The following is a 16,682-nucleotide window of genomic DNA, read 5'->3' on the forward strand; positions in this document are numbered from 1 at the left end:
GGTCACTATTTACATACACGTCTTTTTTTTTGTAAAAAACAAACTCCAGTCAGGAGATGGAGAGCATATAGAAGGAATTTTTCAAATATGTGTTTTTAGAGGTTACCGACAGTTTTGAGTGGGAAGAGTAGAGATTGCCATTTTTGCATGTCATGCGTAACATTGATCTTAAAGTTTAGTTTTGGATAGAGTGGTGAAGGATAGAACTTTGCTCTCTGGGGCTCTGACAAAGTGACACAGGGTCGAATTTCAAAAGAATTTTCTTCATCAGAAATGTTGTGTTTTGTGATCCGATGGTGCCACCATTGATTTCGAAATACGGCCAACCAAGCTGTTTTCGTGGCTGGAAATCTTTTTTTCTTTCCAGGAATTTTCTTTTCTTGTAAATGTGCATTTCTTTTTTGATTAAATTTCTTACACGAATCTCCCATTACTGATTAGAAAATTGTTTGTTTTTCAAAATTTGATGGCTGCACAAAAATTGGCTGTTACTGCAGCCCACTAACGGTGTAAAAATTCAAATGAAATTCAAATGAAAATTCTTAGATACGTTTTTCGAAAAGGGGGGGGGGGGGGGGTAATCTATGCTGTGTTTCCTGAGATGATGTAATGCTCTTCCGCATAGAAAGTTGTGAGTCAGCATGGGCTCCAATAAAAGAGATAGCGAACACCCCTAATTTATGACTAACTGCTCTCATTTAATTATAGGTTGTGTGATAAGGACATTCTATTTCAGCAAATGTTGTGCACAATTTGACTACTCAATGTTTCAAAAACACTATCAGGAGTTCCTATGATGATCAATCAGGGAATGTGGCAAGAACATTAAAGTGTTAAAGGAGAAATAATAAGGATATAATCACAGCTGTCTCCTAGGTATGTTTACAGACAAAGTTTCTAAAAATTTGGTATAAAGTTGAGTAATATCGCAGACTGTCTTTTGATAAAGTCCAATTTCTGGGGAAGTCAGAAGGGGAATGTTTTCTGGGAGCTGTTTTGGAGAGTGTGAGTTTGAGGAAAGGACCTAATTCTAAATGTTTAACCGCTTCTGGACCGCCCACCCTACATATACTGTGGCAGGGCGTTCCGTCTGCTCAAAATCACATACCTGTACGTAATTTTGTGCACGCGGTATATGGGACGTGCGTGTGCCGCTGGAGCGCTGCTCCTGCTGTGATTAGACACAGTGGGAGCCAAGCTGAATCACAATCTCACTTTTCCTCCAGTGTAACACTCCCCCTACAGTTATAAAGCACCTATTTGGGACACACTTAATCCCTTCAACGCCCCCTGTGTTAACCCCTTCCCTTTCAGTGTCATTTATACAGGGATCAATGCATTTTTCTTAGCACTGATCACTGTATTGGTGTCACTGGTCCCCAAAAATTGTCACTTAGGGTCAGATTTGTCCACCACAATGTCACAGTCCCACTAAAAATCGCAGATTGCCGCCATTACGAGTAAAAAAAAATGTTTTATTGTCAAATTCCATAATGCCATAGTTTGTAGACGCAATAACTTTTGCGCAAACCAATCAATAAACGCTTATTATTATTGTGAATGTTTTATACCAGAAACTAAGGAATATTGTTTTTTATTCAAAATTGACGCTCTTTTTTTGTTTATAGCGCAAAAAATTAAAACCCGAAAAACAACATTTTCTAAAACGACGTTAAAAAATGCAGCAAGTTCAAAAAAAAATTTGGTAGTTTTTCAGAAACTAAAAAACGATGTGCAGCCCAATACACACGATCATTTTAAATGACGTTTTTTAAAAACAACGCTTTTTTCATACCGAAAAATGATCGTGTTTACGCGGCATAAGAATGGGCCAAAATCATGTATGAGCAATGCATGAGACTAGTTTCTCCATACAGGAGGTGTCTTGAAGCTGTCATTACCAACAAAGGATTTTCTACAAAGTATTAAATACATTTTGGTTAGTGTTTTCAATACTTTTTCCCTATGTCAGTCCATTTTATTTAAAAAAACATAAATGGTGAGGTGTGCAATACTTATTTTACCTGCTGTATATTTTCCATTAGTAGCCAGCAAGTGTTGAAGAGCAGAGCTCTACATGCTTAGTGACCTGCAAATCTGGAATATAAGGTCATGCACACCAAAGAATGACATGCACAATAGTGAAACACCCCTCCTCCTCTCCCGGCATAGTTAAATCCTATCTAAAAAAAAAGAACACAAATATTGCAAATTACCAGCCCTAAGATGTGGTGACTGCATCAGATATCTTTTTTTCAGGCTTTATTTCCCTCTTATTTTCATCTGATGATCTTAACACACTTCCTGTCCTAGGGTGACAACACTCACTAAATTTTCAGTGCCTATAGAGAAGCTTCTCATTGCCATAGTATAGGGTGAGGCGTTCTGTGGCCTCCAGAACAAACTTGGCAGGGCTTAAAATATTGGTTGGGATTTCAGTGAACATAGGCCTAGGCTTCATGTACAGTAGCCTACACTTGAGTTTAGGAGCTTTTGGTGTTTTTTTTGCCAAAGCTCCAAAACTCAACTTCATAAAAGCCTAAGGGGTTTATTTACTAAATCTGCAGAGTGCAAACTCAGGCTCGCTTCTGCATAGAAACCAATCAGCTTCCAGGTTTTATTGCTAAAGCTTCATTGAACAAGCTGAGATTAGAAGTTGATTGGCTCCCATGCGGAGCTGCACCAGATTATGAGTGCAACAGTTTTAGTAAATCTACCCCTATGTGTCAATGTACACATATGCTTTTTAACAGAGTTTAGGAGATGCCGTGTTTAGGTGAGCTTAACAGTGGAAGAATCGCGTTCAGGATAGAAACATTTACGATCGGTAACTATGGGAAAGTGCAAAGCGCCCCAAAATTGCGGCACAATTTTGCCGCGTGTTGCATTTTCCTGCAGCCACGGTAATTGTAGGCCAGTGTACATGAAGCCTTAGAGCATATAAAGTTAGGAAATCACTGGATTTCTGGCAACATCACCAAGTATTTTTCTGTACTTTCAGCATTTTTAGGGGGAAGAAACATGGGGAAATAAGCATGTCTTGAAATGTACTGTCTATTCTTTTTTTGTTTTTCCCTGACTAAACATGAAAGTAAGCGCAATATGTGGCAGCGCTGGGCTTTCTTGTTAAATAGCCTAGTATGTTTGCAAACTAAATGTCATAAATGGATGCAACTGTTTTTAACCAGTTCCCGACCACCGCATGTACATATACGTCCACAATATGGCACGTACAGGCACATGGGCGTATAGGTACGTCCCCGCCTTACCTCGGTTCGGGGGTCCGATCGGGACCCCCTCCGGTACATGCGACGGCCGGGAACGGTGTACGGGAGGTCCGGGAGGAGGGGGCGGCTATTGGTTTCCAGCCGTCCCCTCTCGATCTCCCTCGGCGAATGAGATTGCAGCAGAGCCCTCCCTGCCTGTGTAACTGTAAACACAGGCAGGGAGGAAGTGACGTTTTCTCCCCTCTGGCGGTCTTTTCGTCTGATTCCAGAGGAGAGAAGACGTCAGTACTGTGAGTTGCACCAACAGCACACTGACACAGCACACATAGGCACATAACCCCCCCCGATCACCCCCCCAGCACCCCCAGATCACCCCCTGTCACAGTGTCACTGATTGCAGTGATCATTTATTTTCTGATCACTGCTTTTAGTGTCAGTGTGACAGAAAAAAGTGTCAGGGCAGTTAGGTTTAGGCCCCTTTAGGTCCAGGGTAGCCCCCTACCCCCCCCCCCAATAAAGGTTTAACCCCTGATTGCCCCTAAAGTTAACCCTTTCACCCCTATTGCCAGTGTCACTAAGCGATCGGTTTCTGATCGCTGTATTAGTGTCACTGTTGCCGCTAGGCAGTTAGTTTTTTTTGAGGTTCGCCGCCAGGTTTATATAGCGTTAGGTACCCCCATAAATAAAGGTTTTAACCCCTGATTGCCCCTAGAGTTAACCCTTTCACCCCTATTGCCAGTGTCACTAAGCGATCGGTTTCTGATCGCTGTATTAGTGTCACTGTTGCCGCTAGGCAGTTAGTTTTTTTTGAGGTTCGCCGCCAGGTTTATATAGCGTTAGGTACCCCCATAAATAAAGGTTTTAACCCCTGATTGCCCCTAGAGTTAACCCTTTCACCCCTATTGCCAGTGTCACTAAGCGATCGGTTTCTGATCGCTGTATTAGTGTCACTGTTGCCGCTAGGCAGTTAGTTTTTTTTGAGGTTCGCCGCCAGGTTTATATAGCGTTAGGTACCCCCATAAATAAAGGTTTTAACCCCTGATTGCCCCTAGAGTTAACCCTTTCACCACTGATCACTGTATAAGTGTCACTGGTGACGTGGTTAGCCAGTTAGTTATTTAGTTATTTTAGGTTCGCCACCAGGTTTTTAGAAAGCGTTAGGTACCCCCATATATTACCGAATAAAGGTTTTAACCCCCTGATTGCCCCCTAGTTAACCCTTTCACCAGTGATCACCGTATAAGTGTTACGGTTGACGCTGGTTGGTTAGTTTGCTGTTTATAGAGCACCCGCCGTATATAACCCAATAGGTTTAACCCCCTGATCACCCGGCGGGTGATATAAATTTAATTTTAGCGCCAGTCAGGGTCTGCATCACCCCAGGCAGCGTTAGGTTAGAGCCAGTACCGCTTACACCCACTCGCTAAGCATACACCCCCCTTAGTGGTATAGGATCTGAACGGATCGATACCTGATCTGATCAGATCTATACTAGCGTACCCAGCAGTTTAGGGTACCCAAAAACGCATTGTTAGCGGAATCAGCCCAGATACCCGCTAGCACCTGCGTTTTCCCCCTCTGCCCAGCCCAACCCACCCAAGTGCAGTATCGATCGATCACTGTCACTTACAAAACACAAGACACATAACTGCAGCGTTCGCAGAGACAGGCCTGATCCCTGCGATCGCTTACAGTTTTTTTTGAAGCGTTTTCTACATTTGCTTTTCTATAGTCAGGTGCTTTTTTTACCTGTGAATCCTTACCATTGTACCACTCAATTTAGAGTCCAAAATGGCAAACCGAAGGTACAATGATAAGCAGGCCTTGGAGTTCATGTGCATGTCAGATAGTGAAGAGGAGGAGGTCACGCATCTGACAGATTCTGGCTCAGAATATGAACCCATTTACGACAGCGGCTCCATGTCAGATAGCTCGCACGACGAAGTTGAGGTCCCTGCTAAGGCCAGGCGTACCCGATCCCATTCTGATGTTGTTGAGCAGCAAGAACCGCAGGACCCTCGTATGGAGCAGAGATCCAGTACTAGCGCCGCTATTCCTTCTGGTGAATTGGCAAGCACCAGCGGCCTAGTACACCCTGGTCGTTTATCCAGCACTGCAGTAACACTTGGTGACGTGGCGAGTCCCATAAGTGCAGTTGAAGCTGGCGATGTGGCAAGCACAAGTAGTGTCCCGCTGCCACCAAGAAAAAGACAGAGACAGGCCCGTCGTGCCCATAGTGCCCTTCCTGTAGAATTTGCCTATCCTGATTGGGTCCCCACCACTTCTACAGCACCTGTACTTCCCCCATTCACTGGCCAACCCGGTATTCAGGTGGATACAGCGAACTTTATGTCACTTGATTTTTATTCGCTGTATTTCACGGAAGATCTCTATAGATCTATTGTGGACCAGACTAATTTATATGCTGGTACTTACATCGCCGCTAACCCCCAGTCTCGCCTTGCCAAAGAATGGAAACCTCTCGAGGTTTCCGAATTTAAGACCTTTCTGGGCCTTACCCTCAACATGGGCATACACAAATTTCCGTCATTGCGGATGTATTGGTCCACACATCCCATTGACCATATGTACATTTTCTCTGCTCACATGGCCAGGAGACGATACGAGGCGATCCTGCGGTTCCTGCATTTCAGTGACAATGCACTTTGTCGTCCACGTGGAGACCCTGAATTTGACCGGCTCTACAAAATTCGGCCCCTCGTAAACCATTTCAACGAACGTTTTGCAGCCTTGTTTAATCCCCAGCAGGTTGTATGCGTTGATGAGTCCCTGATTAAATTTGCTGGCCGCTTGTCTTTCAAACAGTTCCTTCCCAGCAAGCGTGCCAGATACGGGGTCAAGCTCTATAAGCTCTGTGACAGGGCCACAGGCTACACATGGAGCTTTAGGGTTTACGAGGGAAAAGATAGTCAGGTAGAGCCGGAAGGATGCCCAGATTACATGGGGAGCGCTGGCAAGATTGTTTGGGACTTGGTGTCACCCTTATTCGGAAAGGGGTACCATTTGTATGTGGACAATTTTTACAGCAGCGTGCCACTTTTTAGCCACTTATTTGATCAACAGATTGGAGCATGTGGCACCGTGCGACCTAATCGCCGGGGCTTCCCCCAGCGGCTTGTAGATGCCCGTGTTAGGCCGGGGGCGAGAGCCTGCTGCAGATGTAAAAATTTGCTCGCTGTGAAGTGGCGGGACAATAGGAATGTTTTCGTTCTTACCACCCTTCACGCAGACACGACAGTCCAAATTCGTACGGCGACTGGTGTTGTGGAGAAACCCCTCTGTGTCCACGAATATAACCTTAATATGGGAGGGGTGGACCTCAACGACCAGTTGATGGCGCCGTATCATATTGCCCGTAAGACGAGACGCTGGTACAAAAAAGTGTCTCTACATTTATTTCAATTGGCTCTACTGAATGCTCATGTCGTATACAGAGCTTCAGGACGGAATGAATCCTTCCTTCAATTCCAGAGGGATATCATCACAGAACTCCTGTATCCAGGCGGTATTGTACCTCACCATCTCCTACCAAATGCAGTAAGCCGACTGCATGAGAGGCATTTTTCTTATGTCCTCCCGAGTACCCCTACCCAACGAGCCCCCCAAAGAAAATGTCGTGTCTGTACCAAGCGCGGATTTAGGCGTGACACCCGTTATTTTTGTCCCAAATGTCCTGGCAATCCTGGTCTTTGTATTGGTGAATGTTTTGAACGCTTCCACACACACGTTAATTATTAGTGTAGGGTGAAACATTTCACAGGCTAGGCACACTCACACAGGGTCTCCCAAGATGCCATCGCATTTTGAGAGACCCAAACCTGGAACCGAAAAGTTGAAGTTACAGTTCACAGTTACAAAAAAAAGTGTTAAAAAAAAAAAAAAAAAAGTAAAAAATAAAAACACACAAAAAAATATAAAATAAAAAAACCAAAAATAGTTGTCGTTTTATTGTTCTCTCCCTCTCTATTCTCTCTCTATTGTTCTGCTCTTTTTTACTGTATTCTATTCTGCAAAGTTTTATTGTTGTTATGTTTTTTCATGCTTGCTTTTCAGGTATGTAATTTATTTTACTGTTTTCAGGTACGCCATTCAGCTGTTGCGCGGACTTATTTATCTTGACAGCAACAGCGTTTGCTCCCACGATATATAAAGCCGCGACTCCAGTGCTGTAGGAGGTGATTTCACCACCACAGTTAAAAAAAAGAGCATATATGCCGAAGCATGCGGGCAGCAGGGGCGGAGGAGCGATTTTGCTCCTAATGCCGCGTACATACGGTTGACATTCCTACGGAGGCTTTCCCGTGGAAAAGTCTGACCATGTGTACACGGCATAGAAAAGTCCGACCGTGTGTACACGGCATAGAAAAGTCCGACCGTACGCGGCATAACTTTTTTGCGGGAGGATGCCCCCATGCTTTGGCATATATATATATTTTAGGCACAGGTTGCGTTAAAAAATGTTTTATTTTTTACTATGTTTTTTTATAGGTATTTGCTTTGCAGGTATGGTATGATCTTACTGTTATACTGGAATGTTACTTTGTTTTAATGTTAACCATCATTTGCTTAGCAGGTACGCCATTCAGTTGCAGTGCGGATTTATTTAGCGTGACAGCAACAGCGTTTGCTCCCACGATATATAAAGCCGCGACTCCAATGCTGTAGGAGGTGATTTCACCACTACAGTTCAAAAAAGAGCATATATGCCGGAGCATGGGGGCATTAGGGGCGGAGGAGCGATTTTGCTCCTAATGCCGCGTACATACGGTTGACATTCCTACGGAGGCTTTCCTGTGGAAAAGTCTGACCATGTGTACACGGCATAGAAAAGTCCGACCGTGTGTACGCGGCATAGAAAAGTCCGACCGTACGCGGCATAACTTTTTTGCGGGAGGATGCCCCCATGCTTCGGCATATATAAATGGTGCATGTATGCCCATCATTAGAAGTGGGTGGATGAAGGGAGGTATTCTAATGGTGGGCATACCCACCGATCAATCTTTTTTTTGTTCAGCCAACAGACTGCATGAAAAAAAAAAAGATTACAATACATGTCCAACAAGAACCATCAACGTACTGGTATGTTGCAGGACTTTGAATGGTTATACCAGAATGATGCCTGCGGGTTTAGGCATCATCTTGGTATCATTCTTTTCAGCCAGCGGTCGGCTTTCATGTAAAAGCAGTCCTAGCGGCTAATTAGCCTCTAGACTGCTTTTACATTCAGTGGGAGGGAATGTCCCCCCCCCCAGATATAAACGGCGCCATTGAGAATATGGGAAAGCATTTTATCACACCGATCTTGGTGTGGTCAGATGCTTTGAGGGCAGAGGAAAGATCTAGGGTCTAATAGACCCCATTTAAAAAAAAAAAAAGAGTACCTGTCACTAACTATTGCTATCATAAGGGATATTTACATTCCCTGAGATAACAATAAAAATGGTAAAAAAATAAATAAATGGAAGGAACAGTTAACAAATAAAATAAAAAAAGCGAAATAAATATATAAAAAAATAAAAAAATAAAAAAAAGCATCCCTGTCCCCCCCTGCTCTTGCGCAAAGACGAACGCAAGCGTCGGTCTGGAGTCATATGTAAACAGCAATTGCACCATGCATGTGAGGTATCACCGCGAAGGGCAGATCGAGGGCAGTCATTTTAGCAGTAGACCTACTCTGTAAATCTAATGTGGTAACCTGTAAAGGCTTTTAAAGGCTTTTAAAAATGTATGTAGTTTGTTGCCACTGCGCGTTTGTGCGCAATTTTAAAGTATGTCGTGTTTGGTATCCATGTACTCGGCCTAAGATCATAATTTTTATTTCATCAATAATTTGGGCAATATAGTGTGTTTTAGTGCTTTAAAATAAAAAAAAGTGTATTTTTTCCCCAAAAAATGCGTTTGAAAAAACGCTGCGCAAATACTGTGTGGAAATTTTTTTTGCAACACCTACCATTTTAATCTGTAGGGCCTTTGCTTTAAAAAAAATATATAATGTTTGGGGGTTCAACTTTACTTTCTTGCAAAAAAATAATATGTTTTTATGTAAACAAACAGTGTCAGAAAGGGCTTTTTCTTCAAGTGGTTAGAAGAGTGGGTGATGTGTGACATAAGCTTCTAATTGTTGTGCATAAAATGCCAGGACAATTGAAAACCCCTCCAAATGACCCCATTTTGGAAAGTAGACACCCCAAGCTATTTGCTGAGAGGCATCTTAAGTCCATGGAATATTTTAGATTTTGACCCAAGTTGCGGGAAATATAAATATATATATATATATATATTTTTTTTTGCGCAAAGTTGTCACTAAATGATATATTGCTCAAACATGCCATGGGCATATGTGGAATTACACCCCAAAATGCATTCTGCTGCTTCTCCTGAGTACGGGGATACCACATGTGTGAGACTTTTTGGGAGCCTAGCCGCGTACGGGACCCCAAAAACCAATCACCGCCTTCAGGCTTTCTAAGGGTGTAAATTTTTGATTTCACTCCTCACTACCTATCACAGTTTCGAAGGCCATAAAATGCCAAAAAAGCACAAAAAAAACCCAAATGACCCCATTTTGGAAAGAAGACACCCCAAGGAAACTGCTGAGAGGCATGTTGAGTCCATTGATTTTTTTTTTTTTTGTCCAAAGTGATTGAATAATGAGAAAAAAAAAAAAAAAAAAGAAAAATGTGTCACTAAATGATATATTGCTCACACATGCCATGGTTATATGTGGAGTTGCACCCTAAAATACATTCTGCTGCTTCTCCTGAGTACGGGGATACCACATGTTTGGGACTTTTTGGGAGCCTAGCCGCGTACGGGACCCCGAAAACCAAGCACCGCCTTCAGCATTTCTAAGGGCGCAAATTTTTGATTTCACTCCTCACTACCTATCACAGTTTCGAAGGCCATAAAATGCCAAAATAGCACAAAAAACCCCCAAATGACCCCATTTTGGAAAGTAGACACCCCAAGCTATTTGCTGAGAGGCATGTTGAGTCCATGGAATATTTAATTTTTTTGCCCCAAGTGATTGAATCATGACCAAAAAAAATTAAAATAAAAAAATGTACAAAACATTGTCACTAAATGATATATTTCTCACACATGCCATGGTTATATGTGGAATTGCACCCCAAAATACATTCTGCTACTTCTCCTGAGTACGGGGATACCACATGTGTGGGACTTTTTGGGAGCCTAGCCGCGTATGAGACCCCGAAAACCAAGCACCGCCTTCAAGATTTCTAAGGACATAAATTTTTGATTTCACTCACACAAATCTTGAAGGCAGTGCTTGGTTTTCGGGGCCCCGTACGCGGCTAGGCTCCCAAAAAGTCCCACACATGTGGTATCCCCGTACTCAGGAGAAGCAGCAGAATGTATTTTGGGGTGCAATTCCACATATAACCGTGGCATGTGTGAGAAATATATCATTTAGTGACAACGTTTTGTATTTTTTTTTTTTTGGTCATTATTCAGTGACTTGGGGCAAAAAAATTAAATATTCCATGGACTCAACATGCCTCTCAGCAAATAGCTTGGGGTGTCTACTTTCCAAAATGGGGTCATTTGGGGGGGTTTTGTGCTGTTTTGGCATTTTATTGCCTTCGAAACTGTGATAGGTAGTGAGGAGTGAAATCAAAAATTTATGCCCTTAGAAATCCTGAAGGCGGTGATTGGTTTTCGGGGTCCCGTACGCGGCTAGGCTCCCAAAAAGTCCCACACATGTGGTATCCCCGTACTCAGGAGAAGCAGCAGAATGTATTTTGGGGTGCAATTCCACATATAACCGTGGCATGTGTGAGAAATATATCATTTAGTGACAACGTTTTGTATTTTTTTTTTTTTGGTCATTATTCAGTGACTTGGGGCAAAAAAATTAAATATTCCATGGACTCAACATGCCTCTCAGCAAATAGCTTGGGGTGTCTACTTTCCAAAATGGGGTCATTTGGGGGGGTTTTGTGCTGTTTTGGCATTTTATTGCCTTCGAAACTGTGATAGGTAGTGAGGAGTGAAATCAAAAATTTATGCCCTTAGAAATCCTGAAGGCGGTGATTGGTTTTCGGGGTCCCGTACGCGGCTAGGCTCCCAAAAAGTCCCACACATGTGGTATCCCCGTACTCAGGAGAAGCAGCAGAATGTATTTTGGGGTGCAATTCCACATATAACCGTGGCATGTGTGAGAAATATATCATTTAGTGACAACGTTTTGTATTTTTTTTTTTTTGGTCATTATTCAGTGACTTGGGGCAAAAAAATTAAATATTCCATGGACTCAACATGCCTCTCAGCAAATAGCTGGGGTGTCTACTTTCCAAAATGGGGTCATTTGGGGGGGTTTTGTGCTGTTTTGGCATTTTATTGCCTTCGAAACTGTGATAGGTAGTGAGGAGTGAAATCAAAAATTTATGCCCTTAGAAATCCTGAAGGCGGTGATTGGTTTTCGGGGTCCCGTACGCGGCTAGGCTCCCAAAAAGTCCCACACATGTGGTATCCCCGTACTCAGGAGAAGCAGCAGAATGTATTTTGGGGTGCAATTCCACATATGCCCATGGCATATGTGAGAAATATATCATTTAGTGACAACGTTTTGTAAAAATTTTTTTTTTTTTTTTTTGGTCATTATTCAATCACTTGGGGCCATAAAATTAAATATTCCATGGACTCAACATGCCTCTCAGCAAATAGCTTGGGGTGTCTTCTTTCCAAAATGGGGTCATTTGGGGGGGTTGTGTGACATCTTGGCATTTTATGGCCTTCAAAACTGTGATAGGTAGTGATAGGTAGTGAGGAGTGAAATCAAAAATGTATGCCCTTAGAAATCTTGAAGGCGGTGCTTTGTTTTCGGGGCCCCGTATGCGGCTAGGCTCACAAAAAGTCCCACATATGTGGTATCCCCGTACTCGGGAGAAGCAGCAGAATGTATTTTGGGGTGCAATTCCACATATAACTATGGCATGTGTGAGCAATATATCATTTAGTGACAACTTTGTGCAAAAAAAAATCAGTTTGTCATATTCCCGCAACTTGTGTCAAAATATAAAATATTCCATGGACTCGACATGCCTCTCAGCAAATAGCTTAGGGTGTCTACTTTCCAAAATGGGGTCATTTGGTTTATTTTTTTGCTATTTTGGCATTTTATGGCCTTCGAAACCTTGATAGGTAGTGAGGAGTGAAATCAAAAATTTGTGCCCTTAGAAATGCTGAAGGCGGTGCTTGGGTTTTGGGGCCCCGTATGCGGCTAGGCTCCCAAAAAGTCCCACACATGTGGTATCCCCGTACTCAGGAGAAGCAGCAGAATGTATTTTGGGGTGCAATTCCACATATAACCATGGCATGTGTGAGAAATATATCATTTAGTGACAACTTTTTGTAAACATTTTTTTTTTTTCGTCATTATTCAATCACTTGGGACAAAAAAATTAAATATTCAATGGACTCAACATGCCTCTCAGCAGTTTCCTTGGGGTGTCTACTTTCCAAAATGGGGTCATTTGGGGGGGTTTTGTACTGCCCTGCCATTTTAGCACCTCAAGAAATGAGATAGGCAGTCATAAAATAAAAGCTGTGTAAATTCCAGAAAATGTACCCTAGTTTGTAGACGCTATAACTTTTGCGAAAACCAATAAATATACGCTTATTGCGATTTTTTTTACTAAAGACATGTGGCTGAATACATTTTGGCCTAAATGTTTGACTAAAATTTAGTTTATTCGATTTTTTTTACTTTTTGTTATAAGAAAAATCATTTTTTTTCAAAATTTACGGTCTTTTTGCGTTTATATCGCAAAAAATAAAAATCGCAGAGGCGATCAAATACCATCAAAATAAAGCTCTATTTGTGGGAAGAAAAGGACGCAAGTTTCGTTTCGGTACAACATTGCATGACCGCGCAATTACCAGTTAAAGCAGCGCATTGCCAAATTGTAAAAACACCTCTGGTCTTTAGACAGCGTATTGGTCCGGAGCTTAAGTGGTTAAGTATTCATTTGTAAAATAATTGTGTAGAAAGAAGAAGAAAATAAAGAATATATATTATCAGTTAATAAACATTTGAACATTTTGATTTACCAGGATATCCTGAGAATACACAATAATATTTTTTTTGCAAAAAACAACAACAAAACAACTGTCCTGGTTGCCATAAGAATACAACAAATTATAGTGTTGTTGGAAGAATAAGAACTTCAAGCAAATTACCTTAGCTGTGGTGGAAATTTGGAACTCTCTAAGCATATTTTTTATTGCAATTGTGGGAGGGCAACTTATGAAGCCATCTGGTATGGTTGCTAGTTTCTACTAAGCATCATTATAATTTCCTAAGACAAAAAAGCAAAGTAACCAAAAGAAACATTTGTTTCATGGTAGAAAATATTTTTTTTTTGTGTCTTTACAAGTAAAACAAGTTAAAGTTTAATAAAATCATGAAAAGAACTGTCAAGAAAAGCAAAAGCAAGCTCTAATTGGTTTTTAGAGAACAATAAAAAGTAGGAATTAGAAGAGCATGCCAACCAATAAAATGGAATGTATAGAAGGCATTTGGCTGAGATCACATGGGGACATCTAAGAACCTGCTTGTCCTGGCAGACAAATGTTACCAACAATGCATCCATCCCGTTCCTTCTCCCATAGTTAACTATGCTCTCCAGGAGTCTGGCAGATGGAAGGTCTCAAAATGTCTTACGGTCATAAGAGGGGGTTGAAATTAATTTCTGAGCTGTAACAACAAGAGAGCTTCCATTGACACCATACAGAAAACATCAATGTTAAAATGAGGGAATAATTGAATCCCGGTGTCTTAGAAAGCAAGAACAGTAACATAAAACAATGTGCTTAACTATTTATTTAATGCCAAAAATGTATCTGTAAAATATTTTTTTACTTATTATTGCAATTTTACGGTTTCTGCTTGTGTTTAACCATTCAGCCTGTTGATAGCACTGAAAATATATTGCACAGTGAAGCCGCAAGCTCAGGCCTCTTTTGTAATCTAAGGCCGGGTACACACGGACAAACATGTATGGTGAAAGCGGTCCGTCGGACCGTTTTCACCATACATGTCTGCCAGAGGGCTTCTGTACGATGGTTGTACACACCATCGTACAGAAGTCCGCGCGTAAACAATACGCGGGGCGTGTCCGCGGTGTCGCCGCGTCGATGACGCGGTGTCGCCGCGACAATGACGCGGCGACGTGGGCGGCCCGCCTTTAAAATGCTTCCACGCATGCGTCGAAGTCATTCGACGCATGCGAGGGACGGCGGGCGCCTGGACATGTACGGTAGGTCTGTACTGACGACCGTACATGTCCGAGCGGGCTGAATTCCAGCGGGCTGTTTTAAAACAAGTCCAGGAATATTTGTCTGCTGGGAAAAGGCCCGGCGGGCAAATGTTTGCTGGAATTCGGCCCGCTCGCGCCCACACACGACCAAACATGTCTGCTGAAACTGGCCTGCGGGCCAGTTTCAGCAGACATGTTTGGTCGTGAGTATGGGGCCTAAATGTTAAAAATTCTAAGTAATAAGTAACAGAGGTATTTTAACATTTGTTTTGGAGCATTTTTTTGCAGTATTAGATTAACATTAAGAATGTTAAATAAAAAAATCTATAAAAAGGAGATACATATTTGTCAAAGGATTGATTTTTGAGCCATGTGCAGATGAAGCCTTGTTACAAAAGAAACTGTTTTTTTTTTTGAGTGGCATAGGTACAGGGGGTGCTGGCTGAATCACAAACAGAATGAGTGGTCTTAATTAGGAATTCATCTACAGTATGTGGTGCACATGTTTATATGGAAGGTGGTTTGATTGGCTCTGGATTCATTACTGGATTCCAGCTGGCAGATATTGTATCATTGCACAGTTCCTGGGGTGTGTTGATATCTTACACAATTTAATGAATAATGGGTTGGCAACTAATATAGCTAGTTTGATAACCTATTTGTGTGGGCCATTAAAAGTACAGACAATATTATCAACTGAAAGTTTCTTGGGAAAAATGTTGTTTGGATCATGAAAAACCACAGCGATTTTGGAACTGAAGAATACGTACTGAAAAATTATCTGTGAAAACTGTTTACCAAGTTTTTTTTTGGCCAAGGGGTAATCAGGGTGACATCAATAGGACTCAACTTTGTATGTGGCGCCATTGAATGACCTATGTATGTTTATTGTTTTGCATCAAATACGTTTTTAAATGCAGTAGTAGTAATTGTTCAGCTCTGTTCAAAAAAATAAATGCCAGTTTTACAATTTTTATAGCTTTAATTATTTGCTAATCTGTTATTTTCATGCAGTAGTTTGTGCCTGTTTCTCTTCCACAAGGCCATAAATAAAGTATCACTCTCCCATGTCTGGGTTCAATATTTATGTTATAAAGAATCTCTTGAGTGAGGGATAGAGACACTATTATTTGAAATTGATTCGGTGCTTGAGCAGATCTGGAAATTTGCAACTACTGTAATTATCTGTGATGTCTCCTCTAGTTACAGGTAGCTTTTTGAGCAATATCATATAAAAATTGTATGAGAATACATACAACCCTATTTTAGACTTAATTTTGTAAGTATGTTATTTAGAAAGATCTCATGGAATTGTTTGTGAATTCTAATTTCACTTAATACATTCTAACATTACTCCTGTAAAAACGAAGATTTATTAAGTATTTCCTGACAGGAGATCAGCTGGTTAGCAAGTGGCAAAGAAGTAGTAGACTTGTTTATACTAGTTTATTATAATGTTCAAGTGTTGCTACAAGCTGAGTCATATCTGATGACTCTCACATTATTTCCTTTGCTTTGTTCTGAATCCAGTATTTGCCCCCTATTTTACTTCTTGCTTTTTTACTGCTTTCTTCCAAGCTCCATTTCTGTAGACTCTGACTTCATGTTCCTTCTGTCTGTGACCTTTCTGACAGCAGATCAGCTGGTTAGCAAGTGGTAATGAAGTAGTGGACTTGCGTATACTATTTTATTATAATGTTCAAGTGTGTCTACAAGCTGAGTCACATCTGATGACTCTCACAGTATTTCCTTTGCTTTGTTCTGAATCTATTATATGTAATGCCCCTTAGTCTCTTTCCTGCTTTTTTCCACACTCCATTTCTGTAGACTCTGACTCCATGTTCCTTCTGTCTGTGACCCTCCTTTCTTTATTAAGCTGCACTTTTTAGACTTTTTTGTTTTTATGTTTTTCTTCAAACATTATCTGTTCCCACTTCAGCACCTTTTTTCTATCGTTCAAATGATTGAGAGATAACTTTACTAACTAAACCACATGTAGCAGGGTTGCTGTCATAGTAGATTATGGCACCCTTCCAGGTGGAGATAGTATAATGTTTCATGAGAGGCAGCTTCAATAGGTAAATTGGACCATTTACCAAAAATTCAAGGTTTATATATGTGGCAGTCCCTCGCCCCCTATTTAATAAACACA

This window comes from Rana temporaria, chromosome 1, assembly GCF_905171775.1.
Source record: "Rana temporaria chromosome 1, aRanTem1.1, whole genome shotgun sequence".
Taxonomy (NCBI): domain Eukaryota; kingdom Metazoa; phylum Chordata; class Amphibia; order Anura; family Ranidae; genus Rana; species Rana temporaria.